Here is a 23,701-nt window from a genome sequence, read left to right as displayed (position 1 = left end):
ACAGTTACCTTTTCCTACCATTACCACTACTATCATATTACTTTGCCACTAAACACTTTGCTGCAGATATTAAGTTTCCAGCTGTGGTTGAATTGACAACTCAGCTGCTAATACTTGAGAGTATTCTTTGGCTCCCCTTGTGTTGAATCAATAAATTTGGGTTGAATACTTTACCCTTGAAAACTGTTGCAATCCCCTATACTTGTGGGTTATCACCCACCACCAGCCTTCATGGGGGTTTGCTCTCCCATGTGTCCGGCGGTCGAGGGTTCACCCTCTGGCGGCACCCCGAGGGCCTCCTGCATCTCTCCCTGGCCTGGGGAGGTCCTTTGGGACAGCACCTCGGTGTCATCCATGGCCTTGGGAGAATAGGCCACCAAAAGGGACCCGCTGTTCATCATCTTCGGATCCAGCAAATTCCCCGAAGATGAGGACCGCTGGAGGTCGGAACGAGCTGGACTGCAGCACATAATTCAACATGTTAAAACCATGAAGTAAAGGAGCTGGATATATGTGTGCGTCTTTGAGTACTTACGATTCGGCCAGGGGCTTATCCCTGGGGCGCCACTCGGAGCTGCTATCGATGTCCCATGCGGAGTTGTCCGCGGGGGAGACCTTCCCCTACTTGGATGCCTCTTCCTCCAGATACGTGGAGGCCCCCCTTTTCTCCCCCCCTTTAGGGGAGAGTTGCTTTCCTCCTCCTCCTCGTCCTCGGTGTGGGAGGACTGGGTCTCGGCTTCTTCGGACGTCACGTCCGAAGTGCCCTTACGGCGGAGACCACTCCTGGTCTCCTTGGCCTTCTTCTTGGCCTTCTTCTCCGGCGCTTGGTAGGGTGCTGGAACCAGCATCTTCGTCAGAAGAGGGATTGCTGGGTTTCAGGCAGCGGAGCCAGACATTGGTTCCGTTCCGCCTTCTTTGTCCAGCCCTGAAAAAATAAAAGGGGATGCTTAGGCATCTTCCTTGAGTATGCAAGTAAAGGATACACCTTGAAATACGAAAAACTTACCGGACTAGCGGGATGGGCCAGGTCGTGTTCGCGGTCCTTGATCGTCGCCGGCCACGTCTCGTTGGCCTTAAAGAGCACCTTCCAGATGTCTTCGTGCGTAGTGCCGAAGAACTGTTGCAAGGTCTGGTGCTCGGCCGGATCGAACTCCCACAAATTGCAAGCCCGACTTTGGCACGGAAGGATCCGGCGAACAAGCATCACCTGGATCACATTGACAAGTTTGATGTTCTTGTCTACCATGCTCCTGATGCGCGTTTGAAGCGCTGTCAGCTCGTCCGACGAAGACTAGTCCAATCCGAGGTGAGCCGCATCAAGGCTCCGGACTGGAATTCGGGAGCCGCGGCCCAGGTGGCGTCGCGAGGCTTTGTGACATAGAACCACTGCTGTTGCCACCCTTTGACGGTCTCCACGAAGGTACCTTTGGGCCATGAGACGTTGGGCATCTTGCTCACCATAGCGCCTCCGCACTCTGAGTGTTGACCGCCCACCACCTTCGGCTTCACATTGAAGATCTTTAACTATAATCCGAAGTGGGGTGGGATGCAGAGGAAGGCCTCGCACACGACAATAAATGCCGAGAAGTTGAGGGAGGAGTTGGGGGCTAGATCGTGGAAATCCAGCCCGTAGTAGAACATGAGTCCGCAAACGAATGGGTGGAGAGGGAATCCCAATCCGCGGGCGAAGTGGGGGATGAATACCACCCTCTCATGGGGTCCGGGCTGGGGATGATCTGCCCCGTTGCTGGAAGCCGGTGGGCGATGTCCTGGGCTAAGTACCTGGCCTCCGGAAGCTAGGTGATGTCCTTCTCCTTGACGGAGGAAACCATCCACTTGCCCTGCGCTCCAGATCCGGACATGGCTAGGGTGCTTTTTTTGAGGTCGAAGCTTGGGCACTGAAGCTCGAGAATGGATGGGCAGAGACGAAGAGGGCGTGGGTGAAAAGGTGAAATCCTTATCCCTTTATAAAGGCTGCGAATATCAAGCGCCTCCCCACTCGCCTTAAAACTTGCCTATTCCCCAAGGGCCGTGCAGACTGCGTGGTTGGATTACCCATGTAACGCCCCGGATGCAACTTTCCATATTCGTACTCTGACTCTTGCCTTTTCCGGAGATGCGATATGATTTTCTCTTCGTGGCTGGGTTTTGTTTTTCGTTTTGATTTTGTTCATGTCATGCATTTCATATCATGTCATCATGCGCATCACATTTGCATACGTGTTCGTCTCATGCATCCGAGCATTTTCCCCGTTGTCCGTTTCTCAATCTGACACTCCTACGTCCTCCGGCAACCCTTTTTGTCTCTTTACGTGAGCGGGTGTCAAACTTTCTCAGAATGTACCAAGATTTGCCAAGCGGCCTTGGTACACCACCGGTAGACCGCCTGTCAAGTTTCGTGCCATTTGGAGTTCGTTTGATACTCCAATCGTTAACCGGTGAACCGTAAAGGCCTCATGTGTGTTGCAGCCCAACACCCCCCCCAAAGTGTCCCAATAACCCATCCAAACCCCCTCCATCCTCTCGGCCATTCGATCATGATCGTGTGGGCGAAAACCGCACCTCATTTGGACACACCTACCTCCTCCTACCTATAAATATGTGTCTCCCTCCGAAATTTCGCGGTCTAACCCTAGTCTTCTTCCTCCACCGCGCATATGGACGCGTCCGTGTCGCGCCGGACATGTCCACCACTAGCAGCCACGTCGCTCGGGCCAATCACGAGGTGACACGTCACCTCCGCCGCCTCCCTCCTCCACTGACAGCGCGCCACGTCAGCACCCGCGCCACCCCACTTCGCCGCCGGCCCGCTGGGCCTAGATCGGGCCCGCACGAGCCTGCTCGCCCGCTGCGGCCTGAATCCCACGCCGCTCGGCTCCCTCCTTCGCCGCCTCCTCGCACCACCATGCCGCTCGCTGCCGGCGATCTCCACCTCGCCGCCATCGCGCACCTCGCCCCGCCGCCCTTCACGCACCTCGCCCCGCCGCCCTTCACGCACCTCGCCCCGCCGCCCTTCACGCACCACTACGCTGGCCTCCTCCGAGCGGGCTGTCGCCCCGCACCTGACCTCGCCGCTCACCGTCGCCCTCCGACCCCGCCGTCGTCATTCCGCCTCCTGCCGGGGATCTCTACCACCGGAGCGCCCGCTAGGTTCGCCGCCTGCGCCTCCCTCGAGCCCCGTGCGTGTCCTCGTCACGCGCTGTCGCTGGATCCGGCATGCCGCCACCGGATCTGCCAGTTTCCACCACCGCGCCGCCTCGTCCCACTTCGCCGGACTGCCTCATCGACGCTGCCGCCTTTGCCCCGATCCAGGCGGGATTGGGAGGACGACGACCGCCCGGCCTCTCGCTTGTGGGCCCAGTGCCGGCCCGTCTTCACCGGCCCGCCTTTCCTTTTCCCTTCCTGGGCCGAAGCCCATGGTGAGCCAACCCCTAATCGTCTTTTAGCTATCTAACGCTCAGTTTTCAGATCTGGAATTTCGGCTAAGTCCTGAATCCCTGTTATTTTTATGCATCCTTCATCATGTCACATCTTGGCGCTCGGTGCTCCGAATCATGCATATGAGATATCAAACTGTTCATCATGATGTGCACTCCATTTCATTCCATTGTGACATGCTTGTTTGAGTCCATCTTGATGCCCAAATCGTTGATGCAAGAGTCCTATAAAATGTTAGGTCCTGATTCTTAGCAGATTATGAGCATTTGTCATTTTTGCCATGATTATTGTGTGCTGCATATGGACTTGAGCTCTACATGTCTTTTGGGCTATGCCATGCCATCTTTACAGGGGTGTATGCCATGTATTTTTGTGATCAATGTGGTGACTAGCACATGCATGCAAAGTAGCTCTTGTGATATTGCTGTTTTCAGGGACTTAGATTTTCACTAAGTCATTTCCCTGCTGTTATTTTTATGCCATGTATTCATGTCGCTACAGTGAGATCCATGCTTCTTTTGAGTATGTTCAGTAAGGATGATTTTGTCATATGGTTATGCTCTATCCATCCATGCCCCTGTTTGCATTTATGGAGTGCCCTAGCATGACTTAATCTTGCTCTACTTTTGCTATAAAATGTTCCTGGCAGGTTATTTACATGTTAATTAATTTTGCCAAGGATGTTGTAGTTGATCCATGCATGCTATGAACTTGTTCTTGCTATGGTTAGCTTCTTGAACATGTCTTCTTGCTGATGCTATGCTTATCTTGTCATGCAATGCCTTGTGATGAGTGAATCAAGCTCGCAAAGATGCCATCATAATTCTGTTTTTGCCATGTCCAGTTTTCTGCTAAGTCTGAATCTGTTAACGAAACTTGCTATGTTTACATGGGTATCATAATATCTTCTGATCCTTTTTGGCTTCTGGTCAGTAAGGGACTTTTGTGCTATGCTTTGAGTAGATTCATGCCATGCATGGTATTGCTATGATATGATCCTGTAGCATGTTGTTTGCTTTCTCTAAACATTGCTTCCTGATGTTAATTCCTGGCATGTTAGTATTTTCACTAAGTTTGTGATGCTGATATCATTTGCTCTTTTTCCATTCTTGTTTGAACCTGTTCTTGTGTGATTTTGCCATAGCTCAGTGTTCATCTTTTGTCAAGCATCTTGAGTAGATCACTGCCATGTGCTTTGTTGTTATGTTGGTGTGCAGTAACTTAGTTTCTTGACGCATTCTAGATGGCATCATGCTGCTAGTCGTAGAATTGTGTCATTCTTGTTTTGCTTGCCGTTTGCAAACCGTGCATCCGATTCCGGTGATCTTTATATCGATTTCGACTGAAATCATCTCGTCTTTCTAGCGGCACACTTGGTTTTCCAAGTTGAGGTTTGGTTCAATCTTTTCCTTCTGGAGCTCGCATATGCATTGCATATCACATCCCGCATATCATGCCATGTTTTGCATCATGTTGATTGCGCATTGCACCATGGTTGATTGTTGTTCCCTTTGCTTGTGTTCTTGTTTTGGGTAGAGCCGGGAGACGAGTTCATGATCGAGGACCCTGTTGAGTACGCTTACGAGGTTCAAGCTTTCGTCAACTCGGAGAACTTTGCAGGCAAGATGACCATACCCTCGAAATCACTTCTATCTTTACTTGCTAGTTGTTCGCTCTTTTGCTATGCCGTGATACCTACCACTTGCTATATCATGCCTCCCATATTGCCATGTCAAGCCTCTAACCCACCTTTCCTAGCAAACCGTTGTTTGGCTATGTTACCGCTTTGCTCAGCCCCTCTTATAGCGTTGCTAGTTGCAGGTGAAGATGAAGTTTGTTCCATGTTGGAACATGGATATTGTTGGGATATCATTATTATATCTTGTTTACTTTAATGCACCTATATACTTGGTAAAGGGTGGAAGGCTCGGCCTTATGCCTGGTGTTTTCTTCCACTCTTGCCGCCCTAGTTTCCGTCATACCGGTGTTATGTTCCTTGATTTTGCGTTCCTTACGCATTTGGGTTATAATGGGAACCCCTTGATAGTTCGCCTTGAATAGAACTCCTCCAGCAAGGCCCAACCTTGGTTTTACCATTTGCCACCTAAGCCTTTTTCCCTTGGGTTCTGCAGACTCAAGGGTCATCTTTATTTTAAACCCCCGGGCCAGTGCTCCTCTGATTGTTGGTCCAAACTAGAGCCCATTGCCGCGCCACCTCGGGGAAGCTTGAGATTTGGTTTTAGTTGTACGGACTGCTCATCCGGTGTGCCCTGAGAACGAGATATGTGCAGCTCCTATTGGGATTTTTCAGCACATTCGGGCGGTTTTGCTGGTCTTGTTTTACCATTGTTGAAATGTCTTGTAACCGGGATTCCGAGTCTGATCGGGTCATCCTGGGAGAAGGAATATCCTTCGTTGACCGTGAGAGCTTGTGATGGGCTAAGTTGGGACACCCCTGCAGGGTTTTGAACTTTCGAAAGTCATGCCCGCGGTTATGGGCAGATGGGAATTTGTTAATGTCCGGTTGTAGAGGACTTGACACTTAACTTAATTAAAATGCATCAACCACGTGTGTAGTCGTGATGGTCTCTTCTCGGCGGGGTCCGGGAAGTGAACACAGCTTTGGAGTTATGTTTGAACGTAAGTAGTTTCAGGATCACTTCTTGATCACTTCTAGTTCACGACCGTGCTTTGCTTCTCTTCTCGCTCTTATTTGCGTATGTTAGCCATCATATATGCTAGTGCTTGTTGCAGCTCCACCTCACTACCTTTTCCTACCCATAAGCTTAAATAGTCTTGATCGAGAGGGTGTGAGATTGCCGAGTCCCCGTGACTCACAGATACTTCCAAACAGTTGCAAGTGCCGATGATGCCCGTGCAGATGATGCAACTGAGCTCAAGCGGGAGCTCGATGAAGATCGTTGAAAGATCGTGGATGTCGCCTAGAGGGGGGGTGAATAGGCACTTTAAAATAATTAAGGTTTAGGCTTGAACAAATGCGGAATAAACCTAGCGGTTAATTTGACAAGCACAAAACCTACAACAACTAGGCTCACCTATGTGCACCAACAACTTATGCTAAGCAAGATAAACAACTAAGTGATAGCAAGATATATGACAAGAAACAATATGGCTATCACAAAGTAAAGTGCATAAGTAAATGGCTCGGGTAAGAGATAACCGAGGCACGTGGAGACGATGATGTATCCCGAAGTTCACACCCTTGCGGATGCTAATCTCCGTTTGGAGCGGTGTGGAGGCACAATGCTCCCCAAGAAGCCACTAGGGCCACCGTAATCTCCTCACGCCCTCGCACAATGCAAGATGCCGTGATTCCACTAAGGCACCCTTGAGGGCGGTCACCGAACCCGTACAAATGGCAACCCTTGGGGGCGGTCACCGGTACCCGTCAAATTGCTCGGGGCGATCTCCACAACCTAATTGGGGACCCCGACGCTTGCGTGGAGCTTTACACCACAATGATTGAGCTCCGAACACCACCAACCGTCTAGGGCGCCCAAGCACCGAAGAGGAACAAGCTCAAGGGTACCAAGCACCCAAGAGTAATAAGCTTCTCAACTTGTAACTTCCACGTATCACGTGGAGAACTCAAACCGATGCACCAAATGCAATGGCAAGGCCACACAGAGTGCCCAAGTCCTTCTCTCTCAAATCCCACCGAAGCAACTAATGCTAGGGAGGAAAATGAGAGGAAGAACAAGAAGGAGAACACCAAGAACTCCAAGATCTAGATCCAAGGGGTTCCCCTCACAAAGAGGAGAAAGTGATTGGTGGAAATGTGGATCTAGATCTCCTCTCTCTTTTCCCTCAAAAACTAGCAAGAATCCATGGAGGGATTGAGAGTTAGCAAGCTCAAAGAAGGTGAACAATGGGGGCAAAAATGAGCTCCAGAGATTGGGTTCATTGGGGAAGAAGACCCCCTTTTATAGGTGGGGACAAATCCAACCGTTATGCTCATAGCCCGCACAGAGCGGTACTACCGCTAGGGCGGAAGTACCCCTTTGAAAAATAACAGCGAGGAGGCAAAAGGCCAGTAGAACCGCCGGAGCGGTACTATCGCTCGTCCTCACAGTACTACCGCTCGACCTCACGGTACTACCGCAAATGGTAGCGGTACTACTGCTTGTGAGCGGTACAAAAGAAAATATTTCCGTGCCTACTTCTGCTGAGCAAAACACGAGATTTTGGTCTGGAGCGGTACTTACCACTTAGGAGCCGCGGTAGTACTGCTCTGGAGCGGTAGTAAAAAATTACATCCGCTCTAGCCACGGTAGTACCGCTACAGCCTTTACAAAAACAGCCATAACTTCTGCAAACGGACTCCGAATTCGACGAAACCAAGTTTGTTGGAAAGCTAGCGACAAGGGCTAACACAATCTTGATATAAATACTAATAAGAAGCAAATGAGAACAGGCCCAAAAGAAAATGGTGAGAACCCTTCCTCAGATAAGACCGGTAAAACCTCCAACACCGAAAACATCATAGAAGACGCATGCAAACTCTGTTTTCGATGAACTCAAGCTTGTCATCAAGATGACCATAAGATCTAAGACTCATAAAGATAACCAAACAAGAACCAAGAAACATGATTCAAGGATGCAATGGTTTGAGCTCTCGACGAACGATACGATCAAGCTACTCAATTGAGAGCCCCCTTGATAGTATGGCTATCGATCCTATAACCCGGTCTCCCAACTACCACCATGAGACCGGTAAAATAGAAAACCTATCAAGGGCAAACCTTTGCCTTGCACATGATCCACTTGAGCTAGATGATGACGATCTTGTCCTCCTCAAGATGGACCACCTTTCTTGATTGCGTTGGGTCGATGGAGACTAGATGATTGCTCCCCCATACTCCACTATGGGTGAGCCACTCTTCGGCACATCTTCACAAGTCCATTGACACCACAATGGATGGCAAGCTTCAAGCACTTGACCTCTTCGTGATTATCCACTTGAACTTGCACACGGCAATCTTGATGACGATCACCACTTGATGTCATCCTTCCCATGGGTTGTATGATATCATCCTCTTGACGCAAGCCCATGGACACGTACCTAACCCCACATAGACTCTCACATAGACCATGGGTTAGTACACAAAGTGCAATGGACAATGCTTACCATACCATGGGATCACTTGATCCCTCTTGGTACATCTTCTACTCTTTGTGAGTTGATCAACTTGATTCACTCTTGACTTAGTCTTGATCAACCTTGAATCTTTCCAACTCTCTTCGTTTGGATGATGTCTTGAAGGTAAACATGAATGATCACACAATCTTCTTCTTCAAGACATGCTTGCAATAAGCTCAACACTCACATGACCAATCTTTGGATAATTCCTTAATATCACCTTGGTCAACCCATAAACTCCTTGAAACCAACACATGGACTTCAAGAAATGCTTATGGAAAAATCCTTCAAATATAACTCAATGCAACCATTAGTCCATAGAGAATGTCATCAATTACCAAAACCACACATGGGGGCACCGCATGTCCTTTCAATCTCCCCCATTTTGGTAATTGATGACAATCACTTTCAAGAGAGTTTATATAAGGAATTATGAATCACCATGCAATGCAACAACCAATAATGCATGCGTAGGAGATGTGTATGCTTAGGAACAAACCAATGCCAGAAGAGACAACTCTCTAAACTTCTCCACAAAACTCTCTGAAACTTATCCCCCATTGGCATCGATTGCCAAAATGGGCTAAAAGCTTAGAAGGCATGTGTTCCTCCATAAATTGTGTATTTCTCAACAAGAGAGCGGAATGCAATACACATATCCAACGGTAAATACTTGGAGGAAGACAAACTATATTGAGGCCCAAAGATTGAAAAAGGAAGATATGCCATAAAGACATAACCAAAGAGAGAAACAAGCAATCAAAAGATACCAATTGAAGCAAGCTATCAAAAGATATCAATTCAACCAACAAGGCCAATGATCCTAAGAGCCACATGAATAAAGGATATTATGATAAGAGCGGAGTAGTGTTCTAAAGAAACTATAGAAGCTCCCCATGATTTGTGCACATCATGAATTTTTGTATTTGGATACAAAGTGCACAAAATAGGATCATAGCTCCCCCAAAATCAATAGAAACTTACAACAAGTGCAAGAGAGCATATAGGAAACTAAGCCTAGTACTTGCAACAAACACATGGTTGAGCAACAAGTAAGAGAGGCAAATTAAGAGTGGGCTCAACCAAAAAGATGTGTGTGAGTCAAGGCAATGCACTTGAGAAGACTAATGTACAGAAGAGCATTAAGCATCAATAAAGTCTTCAAAGAATGAGGCACACGGTTCAAGGCCTATCATTCCCACACACAACTAGCAAATGGGTTCACAAGCTTACTAATAAGCATATAGAGAACCTATGCTTGTGACAACCCGCGATGAAGATAGAAGATGAAAGGCGCATCAAGACGAGGGATGCCAATTAAGATGGCAAAAAGCTCGTAAAGATAAGCATGAGGAAAATAATGTTCACCACACAAGAGCGCATCAAGATGCAACGATAGAAGACACGCACTCAAGGCAAAAGCTTTCACGGAGCCACCAAAGAAATAACATAAGAAAGACAAGGTGGACGTGAAAGAAAGGATATCATCTAGATATGCAACTTCTCTCAAGTTTATAAGATTCTAGGTAGACGAAATCATGATGATATATATATCTACAAAGAAGGATGTACACCCGAAATAGTTACAACACGAAGGAACAAAATATCCAAAAGGAAGTCATACATATACCAATAAGATATTTGCTTGAGAGCATAGCACATGGCTAGATATGGTCTTATTGTATATAAATGAATTCCAACCACACGAACATCAAAGACATCACAACTAGCAACCAGACATCATTGTTGGGATGCTTTGAGAAAGGAAACACATATCACAAGAAAGAATGGTAAAATGCCATGATACAACCTACACAAGGTTGATGCAAGAAATGTGTGCATGAAGTATATGAAGATACTTCTTACCGAGATAACATTGGAAGGATGTAGTAGATACCAATTAAAGGTACAAAGTAGTTCATTGATCATCCTAGCTTGACTCCAATAAGCACATGGTGACAACACCTTCCTTGTGAGTGAGCCAAGCATCCAATGCATCTTCACTTGTTCCTAGAACAACAACACAAACAAAATGGTACCCAGACTCATTGGGACCAAAGAGTTAGAGAACCAACAACACATAGGACAAACTCCACATAAATATGTGCATATGGATATGGAAATGAATTTCATGCACATCTCATCCAATTTGAGACTTGGTGGAGTTCCCCCTATATATTGGGTCAAAGAAAGAAAACATGCCAAAGAAACTACAAGAAGTAAATATGCATGCTCAAGACTTTCAAGAACCGATACTAAAAGACAAAGAAATACCAAGCGAAGAAAGGATACCAAATGAATAAATCATCACTTAGAGGATATCCATAAAAGATACATCAAGGAATGAGATATCCATTGATACACTCAAAAAGAAAGATGTCAAACTCCCAAAAGAGAGAATGGTTCCAAACAAACCAAGCCCTCTACAAAGTTTCATGATGGCACAAAGCACCAAAAAGAAACGGCTTGCCTTCCACAAACACACACTTGATAAGGATCACAAGATGAGTGTTTTATAGAGAATAGGATAGCTCCCCCAAGACTAGTGCATTATAGAGAATTTGCATTTGAATACAAAATGCACGAGGTGGGATCACCACTTTCACTATATCTAGAAAACACTAGACAAGGTCAAGAAATTAACAAGATCCACAAGTGGTATGGAATACAATGGGAGTTGACACAATCCTAGGCAAGAGATAAAGCAAATAAAAGAAAGGCCAATGTAAAGATGATCAATAATTTCTACCACACATAAGTGAGTACCAATTGTCAAAAGACAAGAAGTATTTGGAAATAATTCCCGGTGGTAGATAACAAGGATATCCGACATCATCTTCACACCAAACAAAAGCAAATTGCAACTTGTAGAGCTAACATGCCACCTAGGAACAAGATAATTTACAATATCAATTCTAGGTGACAATATCTCAAATGTACACATTTTCTAGGCTAGTAATATACACATAGCATATTACTCCCCATAATGTGATGCCAATTAAATATAAACAAGAGGCAAAATAACAATCCAACACGAGATAATTAATGGACAATATAGAATTTGAATTTCTCATGAGAAGACATACCACATAGCGACTAGATAATCTTGAAATATCAATACTAGATGGTATTACTCATGTACACACATATATAGGATTGTGAGATGCACAAAGCACATCACTCCCCCATAATGGGATATTCCATTAATCTCTCACAAGAGCCAACTAAGAAAAGAACAAGATGCAAAAGGCTCAACGCATGACACACACGTACATGATGTGCAAACCAACACACACATATTTGATTGCTCAAGATAATCAAGTTGGAAGCACAACATATACAAACACATGCAAGGAACAAAACCAAACATGCAAAGGGGTAAGTAACTATCAATGTAAACACTTTAAGCACGAGTTACCGCATGGATAAACATTGGATATAAGATAGTAACTTGATAATTCGAATAACTTGGCTTGAGACAATTAGAATGATGAAGTCCCCTTAATTCTTCATAAAGTAGCCAAGTATCCAATGCCCTCCAACAACACCTATTGATCAAGTTTGAGATTGTTGGTCCCCAACCAAGTTGGGTCCACAATAGGCTTGGCTACCCAAATGGTTCTCTTCTTGACACCACTTTGAGTACCAACAACTTTGGCAAACACATTGCCAACCTTATCCTTCCCAAGAGAATAGATATCATCAATAATAATTGGGTTGGATAAGTTACCACTAGTGCATGAAGAGGTGAGGTGACCTTTCTCACGACATAATTAGCAACGTCTACTCTTCACTTTCTTCTCACTTGATTTCTCAACTTGAGAAGCATTAGCTTGAGGATTCTTGGGAAGAGGACTTTCTTCAACTTGTGGTTGAGCATGAGATCGAACTTGTGGCCACTTCCCTTGTTGCTTGTCACTAATGGCCTTCTTCTTCAATGGGCAAGATCTAACATGATGCCCTTCTACTTTGCACTTGAAGCCAACAATCTTGGCCGAATTCTTGACTTGTTCTTTGGCCCTTCTTTTTGTTCATCTTGGACTTCTTTTTCTTCTTGGAGTTGAATCCAAGTCCACCTTTGTCATTAGGGTATTTTTGCACACTCAAGATATTGTTGAGTGTGAATTTCCCTTCATGACTCTTTTCCAAGTCTTTCTTCAAAGAAGTGACTTGGGCCTTGAGCTCTTTGATTTCCTCTACATGGTTAGTCTCAACACAAGTACTAGAGGAAGTATAAGCTTCATTGTTAGAGCAACAAGGCAAGGAAAGCAATTCATCACAAGATGTACCAACATTGTGAGTAGATGAATTACAAGGACTAGCACATGGCAACATAGCATTTTGACTAGAAGTAGTGCTAGTATCCACATGAGGCTCACTAGATGTTACCTTAGCAATCATGGCCTCATGAGCTATCTTTAGCACATTATGGGATACTAGAAGATCATCATGAGAGCTTGAGAGCTTTTCATGACTTTCTTCCAATTTCCCATAATTGCTAGATAGCAACTCAAGTTGAGCCCGTAGCTCAACATTCTCCTTCAAAATGTATGCTTCACAAGTAATAGATTTAGTAGCACAAGCATCATCATTAACAACAAGAGGAGAGGACAACTTGGAAAGATCTTTTAAATAAGAAACTTCAAGTTGAGCATGAGACTCGGTGGGTTTGATGAGCTCACCCTTAATGACCCTTGAGCCATTTTCGAGGTGCTCAAAACCCTCAAGGAGTCTAGCATGAGCAACTTCAAGCTTAGCATTTTTAGTTTCAAAATCATAGGCCACCACAAGAGCTCTATCACGAGATTCCCTCACTCTAGATAATTCTAGAGCAAAAGTCTCCTCAAGAGATTCTTTGGTGGTTTGTTCAAGTTCAAGAGCTTGAGAGAGGTCCGTAATCTCATTAGCGTAATCACGCTCATGACCTTCCATTTTATCAATGGTGACCTCATGCTCCTCAAGACGAGATTCCAACTCATCAATATATTTCTTGCCCTCAGTAGCAATAGACATGATTTCCATGAAGTTGGGACGAGCAATTTTATTCTTAAGAAGAGCTTTAAAAATCATTTCCCCCTTAATTTTTAAGGAGGCAACATCATCATTCTCTTCATCATAATCAACATCATCATCACTCTTGCCATCATCAATATCATCACAAGATATATTGGGATTCAAAGTGGGAGATACCTTTGAAGCCTTGGCCATAAGGCAAAATGAAATAGATGATGATTTAGGATCCCTTGAAGCACCATCCAAGACCACATCTTGTTCCATGGAGTGTTAGGTTTCCTCTACATTGTTAGCACAACAACTCGAGGAAATACTTGCATTTCCATCATGGCAACAAGATATAGCAAGCATATCATCATGAGATTTAGTCAAGCAATTTCTACATGATATGCAAGGACTATCAACACAAGCATCTGAAACATTTGGAGTGCTCAAGTGTTCAAGCCCAAAGAAGGAGCATTGCAATAAGATAGTGATGAAGGATCATCCACAATAAACATACTATCATCATTGCAATGACCAACACTACTCACCATATCATTACCTTGTGGCAAACCACATGTAGGTAAAGTAGAAGAAGTTGAGAAGACTATACGGCCGGATGTGGAGGTGAGAACAATCATCCCCACAAAACTTGGACATGCCATATTTATCTTGAAGCTTTGTCCACAACTTATGAGCAACCCGGAACGGCATGAGTTGAAATATAACTACATTGCTCAAAGCATCGAAAATCACATTAGAAGCTTGAGCATTGAGATAAGAGTTTTTCTCATCCTCTAAAGATAATATTTGGGGATCCTTTGGAGGAGAAAAACCCATATCTACAATTCGCTCTAAATTTGGGTCCATGACCCTAAAGAGATTAAGCATGCAAATTATCCAAACATCAAAATTTGTGCCATTGAAACTAAGAGTGTCAGAGTGAAAGCACAAGTGCTCCCTGGGTGGTTTTGGTAATTAATGTCAACATATCTCTTGTTGGACTAACACTTTTACCTAGTATGTTTCAGATAAGTTCAACAATGGAGTGGCATGGACTAGAGGATGTGGAACCCCTTCAAGATGCTAAGGACAAAGGATTGGCTCAAGCTTCAAGATCAAGACTCTACATTTTCTATTTTAGTGATCCAAGATCACATTGAGTCTATAGGAAAATCCAATACTATTAAGAGGGGATGAGGTGTTGCTTAATGGCTTTCTTGCTCAAAGTGCTTAGTGATATGCTCCAAAACCCTCAACTACCTTACCACATCCACATATGACCTAAACCAAAAGTCAAACTCGGCCCCACTGATTCTTTCTATCCGGCGCCACCGAGTTTGAAATGTCATAGCCACTGCCACAAACCCTAGCAAATTGGTTTCACCGATAGGGATCTCAGTCTCACCGAGATGGGATTGTAATCTCTCTGTGTATGTCCATTACCAAAATCGGTCTCACCGAGTTTGAGCAATCGATACTACCGAGATTACAATGCAAACCCTCTGGTTAGCTTATTGCCAAAATCGGTCCCACCGAGTTTGTGTAATCGGTCCCACCGAGTTTGCCTGACCAACTCTCTGGTTAGCTTATTACCAAAATCGGTCCCACCAAGTTTGTGTAATCGGTCACATCAAGATTACGTTATGCCCTAACCCTAACCATATCGGTCCTACCGAGTTGCATCTCAGTCCCACCGAAAATCCTAACGGTCACTAGGTTTGCTGAATCGGTCCGACTGAGTTTAACCATTCGGTCCCACCGAGTTTGGCAAATTGTGTGTAATGGTTAGATTTTGTGTGGAGGCTATATATACCCCTCCACCCACTCTTCATTCATAGAGATAGCCATCAGAACATACCTACACTTCCAATACACATTTTCTGAGAGAGAACCACCTACACTTGTGTTGAGGTCAAGATATTCCATTCCAACCATATGAATCTTGATCTCTAGCCTTCCCCAAGTTACTTTCCACTCAAATCTTCTTTCCACCAAATCCAAATCCTGTGAGAGAGAGTTGAGTGTTGGGGAGACTATCATTTGAAGCACAAGAGCAAGGAGTTCATCATCAACACACCATTTGTTACTTCTTGGAGAGTGGTGTCTCCTAGATTGGCTAGGTGTCACTTGGGAGCCTCCAACAAGATTGTGGAGTTGAACCAAGGGGTTTGTAAGGGTAAGGAGATCGCCTACTTCGTGAAGATCTACCGCTAGTGAGGCAAGTCCTTCGTGGGCGACAGCCGTGATGGAATAGACAAGGTTGCTTCTTCGTGGACCCTTCATGGGTGGAGCCCTCCGTGGACTCGCGCAACCGTTACCCTTCGTGGGTTGAAGTCTCCATCAATGTGGATGTACGATAGCACCACCTATCGGAACCACGACAAAAACATCCATGTCTCCAATTGCGTTTGAATACTCCAAACCCTTCTCTTTACATTCTTGCAAGTTGCATGCTTTACTTTCCGCTGCTCATATACTCATTGCATGCTTGCTTGATATGTATTGTGTTTGTTAAACTTGTGCTTAAACTCCACTTAAACTTAAGAATATTAAAAACTGCAACTTTTGGCACTTAGTGTCTAATCACCCCCCTCTAGACACCTCTTCTCGATCCTTTCACAGAGAATCCTAAACCCCTAGTCGACATCCTTACTCTCTAGGCGGTTAAGCCCTATAAAGAGAGACAAGGCTCTGATACCAATTGAAAGATCGTGGATGTCGCCTAGAGGGGGGGGTGAATAGGTGCTTTAAAATAATTACGGTTTAGGCTTGAACAAATGCGGAATAAACCTAGCGGTTAATTTGAAAAGCACAAAACCTACAACAACTAGGCTCACCTATGTGCACCAACAACTTATGCTAAGCAAGATAAACAACTAAGTGATAGCAAGATATATGACAAGAAACAATATGGGTATCACAAAGTAAAGTGCATAAGTAAAGGGCTCGGGTAAGAGATAACCAAGGCACATGGAGACGACGATGTATCCCGAAGTTCACACCCTTGCGGATGCTAATCTCTGTTTGGAGCGGTGTGGAGGCACAATGCTCCCCAAGAAGCCACTAGGGCCACTGTAATCTCCTCACGCCCTCGCACAATGCAAGATGCCGTGATTCCACTAAGGGACCCTTGAGGGCGGTCACAGAACCCGTACAAATGGCAACCCTTGGGGGCGGTCACCGAAGCCGTACACTTTGGCAACCCTTGGGGGCGGTTACCGGTACCCGTCAAATTGCTCGGGGTGATCTCCACAACCTAATTGGAGACCCCGACGCTTGCGCGAAGCTTTACACCACAATGATTGAGCTCCAAACACCACCAACCGTCTAGGGCGCCCAAGCACCCAAGAGGAACAAGCTCAAGGGTACCAAGCACCCAAGAGTAATAAGCTTCTCAACTTGTAATTCCACGTATCACGTGGAGAACTCAAACTGATACATCAAATGCAATGGCAAGGGCACACGGAGTGCCCAAGTCCTTCTCTCTCAAATCCCACCGAAGCAACTAATGCTAGGGAGGAAAATGAGAGGGAGAACAAGAAGGAGAACACTAAGAACTCCAATATTTAGATCCAAGGGGTTCCCCTCACAAAGAGGAGAAAGTGATTGGTGGAAATGTGGATCTAGATCTCCTCTCTCTTTTCCCTAAAAAACTAGCAAGAATCCATGGAGGATTGAGAGTTAGCAAGCTCAAAGAAGGTCAACAATGGGGGCAAAAACGAGCTCCAGAGATTGGGTTCATTGGGGAAGAAGACCCCCTTTTATAGGTGAGAAAAAATCCAACCGTTATGCTCACAGCCCGCACAGAGCGGTACTACCGCTAGGGCGGAAGCACCCCTTTGAAAAACAATAGCGAGGAGGCAAAAGGCCAGTAGAACCGCCGGAGCGGTACTACCGCTCGTCCTCACGGTACTACCGCTCGACCTCACGGTACTACCGCTCGACCTCACGGTACTACGGCAAATGGTAGCGGTACTACTGCTTGCGAGCGGTATAAAAAAATGCTTTCGTTCCTACTTCCGCTGAGCAGAACATGAGATTTTGGTCTGGAGTGGTACTACCGCTTAGGAGCCGCGGTAGTACTGCTCTGGAGCGGTACTACCACTCAGGAGCCGCGGTAGTACTGCTCTGGAGCGCTAGTAAAAAATTACATCCACTCTAGCCACGGTAGTACCGCTACAGCCTTTACAAAAACAGCCATAACTTCTGCAAACGGACTCCGAATTCGACGAAACTAAGTTTGTTGGAAAGTTAGCGACAAGGGCTAACACAATCTTGATATAAATACCAATAAGAAGAAAATGAGAAAAGTCCCAAAAGAAAATGGTGAGAACCCTTCCTCGGATAAGACCGGTAAAACTTCCAACACCAAAAACATCATAGAAGACGCATGCAAACTCCGTTTTCGATGAACTCAAGCTTGTCATCAAGATGACCATAAGCTCTAAGACTCACAAAGAGAACCAAACAAGAACCAAGAAACATGATGCAAGGATGCAATGGTTTGAGCTCTCGACGAAGGATACGATCAAGCTACTCACTCGAGAGCCCCCCTTGATAGTACGGCTATCGATCCTATAACCCGGTCTCCCAACTACCACCATGAGACCGGTAAAATAGAAAACCTATCAAGGGAAAACCTTTGCCTTGCACATGATCCACTTGAGCTAGATGATGACGATCTTGTCCTCCTCAAGATGGACCACCTTTCTTGATTGCGTTGGGTCGATGGAGACTAGATGATTGCTCCCCCATACTCCACTATGGGTGAGCCACTCTTCGGCACATCTTCACAAGTCCATTGACACCACAATGGATGGCAAGCTTCAAGCACTTGATCTCTTCATGATATCCACTTGAACTTGCACACGACAATCTTGATGACGATCACCACTTGATGTCATCCTTCCCATGGGTTTTATGATATCATCCTCTTGACGCAAGCCCATGGACACGTACCTAACCCCACATGGACTCTCACATAGACCATGGGTTAGTACACAAAGTGCAATGGACAATGCTTACCATACCATGGGATCACTTGATCCCTCTCGGTACATCTTCTACTCTTTGTGAGTTGATCAACTTGATTCACTCTTGACTTAGTCTTGATCAACCTTGAATCTTTCCAACTCTCTTTGTTTGGATGATGTCTTGAAGGTAAACATGAATGATCACACAATCTTCTTCTTCAAGACATGCTTGCAATAAGCTCAACACTCACACGACCAATCTTTGGATAATTCCTTAATGACACCTTGGTCAACCCATAAACTCCTTGAAACCAACACATGGACTTCAAGAAATGCTTATGGAAAAATCCTTCAAATATAACTCAATGCAACCATTAGTCCATAGAGAATGTCATCAATTACCAAAACCACACATGGGGGCACCGCATGTCCTTTCAATCGTGTTCGTTGTTTTGTTTCGTTTCTAGTTGATCAGTAATGAAGCCCAGTTGGGGCGATCGGGGATCTAGCATTAGGGGTGGTCTTCTTTTATTTTGGTTCCGTAGTCGGACCTTGATTGTATTCTGGATGATGTAATGCTATATTCATGTATTGTGTGAAGTGGGGATTGTAAGCCAACTCTTTATCCCTTTAATATTCAGTACATGGGATGTGTAAAGATTACCCCTCTTGCAACATGCCTACTATGCGGTTATGCCTCTAAGTCGTGCTCCAACACGTGGGAGATATAGCCGCATCGTGGGTGTTACAAGTTGGTAATCAGAGCCTTCCCCGACTTAGGAGCCCCCTGCTTGATCAAATCGCTGACGTTGTTGAGTCCAGAAAAATGTTTTGAGTCTTATAGGATTATATATATCGGAGAGTAGGTTTCTTTTTACTCCTCAGTCCCTTCGTCGCTCTGGTGAGGCCTCCTGGCATAGAAGTTTTGACTCTTCTCTCCTCAAATTTCATGAATTTTTTTAGGATCATGCGGGTATCTTGGAATCATTTTGATGGTTTTGTGATGAGAACATTGTTCTTGGTGCCTCCTGACATTTAGGGGTTGTGGCAGTGTCCCGGGGAGTTGAGCTCCGAGGTGTTGTCGTCACAATTTTATCGTTGCACTTCTGGAATACCTGAGTTCGCCGACATCGAAAATCTCTTTTATGCAATTCTTGATGAGATAACCTCGACGCCACCTAGTACTGGGGCGGGAGTTCGGGAGTATTGCCATAACTCGTATAACGGATGCTTTTTGAAGGTTGAGGTAAATGATTTCCGAAGGTTTCTGGTTTATGTGTTGAAGGATGGATCAACTGGCTGTAGAATTTGCTAGTTTTGGGTGAGATATTATGCTTCCCCTGTATCCCCAACACCTGATTTCATAACTAGAAAGTTTCGAGAGTTTATAAGTGGGAATTCAAGTAGCTCCTAGAATATCTTTCCAACAGACACATGATATGATATGGGATCTATCATATGTTTGTTCCAGCTTATTCTGCAAGCCAATCCTTTGTTATGTTTTGAGTTGTGGTATTCGAGTTGCTTCGAAGTCAAATGTGGAATCCATACCTTTCCTAAGTGGTGTCCTCATATTTCTATGGGAATACTAATCCTTCATGATAATCGAGATTGTCATGTCAATCCTTTTCAACCGGTGTGTTTCTCTTCAAGTGGATTTGATCTTTTTCAACATTCGCAAGACCCAATCTCAGTTTTCTCAATGGTGTTTGTTTCATTCGTTCCCAAGTTGTCTTTGTTTTCCCACCCTCCCATCCTTTTTATTCAAGGACTTAGATATCTTAATCAAGTATCCTTTTATTGATGGGGAGTCTCTCCATTCTTTTCCGTTAATGTTCTTACCTGGTGGTTCTCATGAAGATGTTCTACTAGTTCATCATTCCTCATTTCTTTTATCTTCTCCGGTGGTTTCAATTCAAGCTTTTGGTGTTGATCATACCCCTTTCCTTGTTTCAAATGCTTTCCCATGCCATTGCACCTCTTAATCTTTCACCTATCGCTATTCAATTGTTCCGAAGTGCTGAAGATATCTCAGAAGGCTCGTCTTTTCATTCAAGATTCCGTTCAACCTATTTCGAGGTTGTTACCTCATTCAAGCCATTTAATTCAACCGGTGCAATCTATCTTTTAAATCGTTCAACAGTGTATCTTTTGAGTGGGCCCTAACCCACATGTCTTTTTCCAGGATCTTACCTGACTCTTCTAATTTTTACCGGAGCTATTCTCAAATCTTTCAAAGTTTGACGTAAGAATGAGTTGTCATCAGTCAAATGTCTTTATCCTAGATCTTTCAAATTCTTGTCATCGTCGGTTCAACCTTTCTAATTTTCATCCTGGAGTATCTCAACAATTCATGGTGGTGTTTCTCATCGTCATTCTAAACATTTGTAGATTGAAGAAGAGTTTCTCTTAAATCTTGCTCCATTGTCTTCAAGATTCATGGTTCAAGCTTGATGCCATCCTCTCATAATTGTTTTCGATTGTGATAATTCTTTTCACTCATCAGGAGTCTTTTCAGTTTGATTCTCCGCATCCCATCATCTTAGAATTATTCATTCTCAGCTTTCAGCTCTCATTCTCTTAATCTTACCGGTGCATCGTTCAAATATCCTCTAATCAGTTCATGATCTCTTCGTTCACTTGTATCTAAATTCCCTCAAGTATCTTCGTTCTTTTTACAATTCTTCCTAGTGTTTTCCTTATCTTTTCTTTGTCCATTTTCTATTCTTACGATGGTTCATTCAAGAATTCTCTTCTTTTGTTATCATATCAATTTATTCGTTCTTCCCAATCCTACCGGTGGTTCGCAGAAGACCTTCCCAAGTTTGCGCTATATTTATCTTAATCCTGTCTACGAGAATAAGTTGTATGCAATCCATTGCTTGTCATCACTTAATTGGTGAAGGATATGCATAACGTAATTCTTATTATTGTTTCATCCAAGTGATCTAGTTTCTTCGTTTTGAAATGGTTCATCATATCACATTCTCGGTTCGAGATGCTTTATCTTTCTTTCGGAGTTCCAAGTTTCCACTTTATCTCGTCGCAAAGCTTCATTCAATCATTGCAAGGCTTCAACCTTATCCTTTTTATCCTTCATTCCGTTTGATTATTCTTTTATTACCGGAGTTCTTCAGGGAGGCTCTACATGATGGTTCATCAAAGATTTAATTCCTTCTCGAAGTGTTCATCGAGGTTCTTTTCAAAGGAGCTCAAGTATTCTTCTTCTTGCATCCCGGAGTGCAATTGTTCTCCCTTAACTTTTCAGGTGGTAATATATCATTCTTCATTCATAAGAATGAGATAATTTAAACCCATCATTTTCTCTTCGTTCAGGAGATGCTTTGCAACCCGTCAACCTCTTCATTGGAATTATTTTGGGTTATATTTCACCTAAAGCTTCTCCTAAGGATTGTTGCTATTTATGGTGCTTATAAATGACCCAAGTTCTTCAGTTACCCTCCCACTGAATTAAGTTTCTCGTATCCTTGTTCATATCAATCCAAATCCATTGTTTCCGTTAGTGGCAGAATTTCACCTCATAATTTTTGAGATGTCTTCCATAAGCCCACATCAAGCTTATCCTTTCGTTGTTGATAATCCAACAACTCCGTTCGAGAATATGTTGTAAGCGTGCTCTCTCAAGATCTTGTTTTCCCTCTGTTCATTCCATTCCATTCTTTCATTTCTTCCGGAGGCATTGTGTTGTTGCTCTCTCCTCTCATCATCTCTAATGATGAGGATCGTGTTCTTTTCGTGCTTATCCATTTAACCAGAGTGTTGTGCCCTCTGCTTAAGTTCTTTTCATCTTATCAAGTTTCATATCACTTTTCAACTGGGGTGCTGCCTGAATTTGTTCTCCCTTGTTCCTCTTTCCTAACGGAGTGCTTTCAACTTCGTTCATCTTCATTGTATTCTTTCTTTCAATTTGCTCAACCTCGCAAGGTTCTTTGGTTTCACTCGTTTGTCGAAGAAGCAACTTAGTTTTACCTCTTCTCTTCCTCTTCCTTTTTCCCTCCGGTGCCATCCTAGATCTCAAGACGAGATCCTCTCGTAGTGGTGGAGTGTTGTAATGCCCCGGATGCAACTTTCCATATTCGTACTACGACTCTTGCCTTTTCCGGAGATGCAATATGATTTTCCCTTCGTGGCTGGGTTTTGTTTTTTGTTTTGCTTTTGTTCATGTCATGCATTTCATATCATGTCACCATGCGCATCGCATTTGCATACGTGTTAGTCTCATGCATCCGAGCATTTACCCCGTTGTCTGTTTCTCAATCCGACACTCGTACGTCCTCCGGCCCCCCTTTTGTCTCTTTTCATGAGCGGGTGTCAAACTTTCTCGGAATGTACCGAGATTTGCCAAGCGGCCTTGGTACACCACCGGTAGACCGCCTGTAAAGTTTCGTGCCATTTGGAGTTCGTTTGATACTCCAACGGTTAACCGGGAAACCGTAAAGGCCTCGTGTGTGTTGCAGCCCAACACCCCTCCAAAGTGGCCCAATAACCCATCCAAAACCCCTCCATCCTCTCGGCCGTTCGATCACGATCGTGTGCGCGAAAACCGCACCTCATTTGGACACTCCAACCTCCTCCTACCTATAAAGATGTGTCTCCCTCCGAAATTTCATAGTCTAACCCTAGTCTTCTTCCTCCACCGCGCATCTGGACGCATCCGCGCCGCGCCGGACATGTCCACCGCTAGCAGCCACGTCGCCCGGGCCAATCAAGAGGTAACACGTCAGCTCCGCCGCCTCCCTCCTCCACTCACAGCGCGCCACGTCAGCGCACGCGCCGCACGGCCCAAATCCGGCCTGCGCGAGCCCGTGCGCCGCCGCCACTCACCCGCTGAGGCCCGAATCCCGCGCCGCCCGGCTCCCTCCTTCGCCGCCTCCTCGTGCCACCACACCGCTCGCCGATGGCGATCTCCACCTCGCCGCCATCGCGCACCTCGCCCCGCCGCCCTTCGCGCACTACCGTGCCGGCCTCCTCCGAGCGGGCCGTCGCCCCGCGCCTGACCTCGCCGCTCTCCGTCGCCCTCCGACCCCGCCGCCGTCATTCCGCCTCCTACCGGCGACCTCTGTCACCAGAGCGCCCGCTAGGTTCGCCGCCTGCGCCTCCCTCGAGCCCC

The sequence above is a fragment of the Triticum aestivum genome, chromosome 7A (assembly GCF_018294505.1).
Source record: "Triticum aestivum cultivar Chinese Spring chromosome 7A, IWGSC CS RefSeq v2.1, whole genome shotgun sequence".
NCBI lineage: Eukaryota > Viridiplantae > Streptophyta > Magnoliopsida > Poales > Poaceae > Triticum > Triticum aestivum.
Note: the sequence above shows the minus strand (reverse complement) of the source record.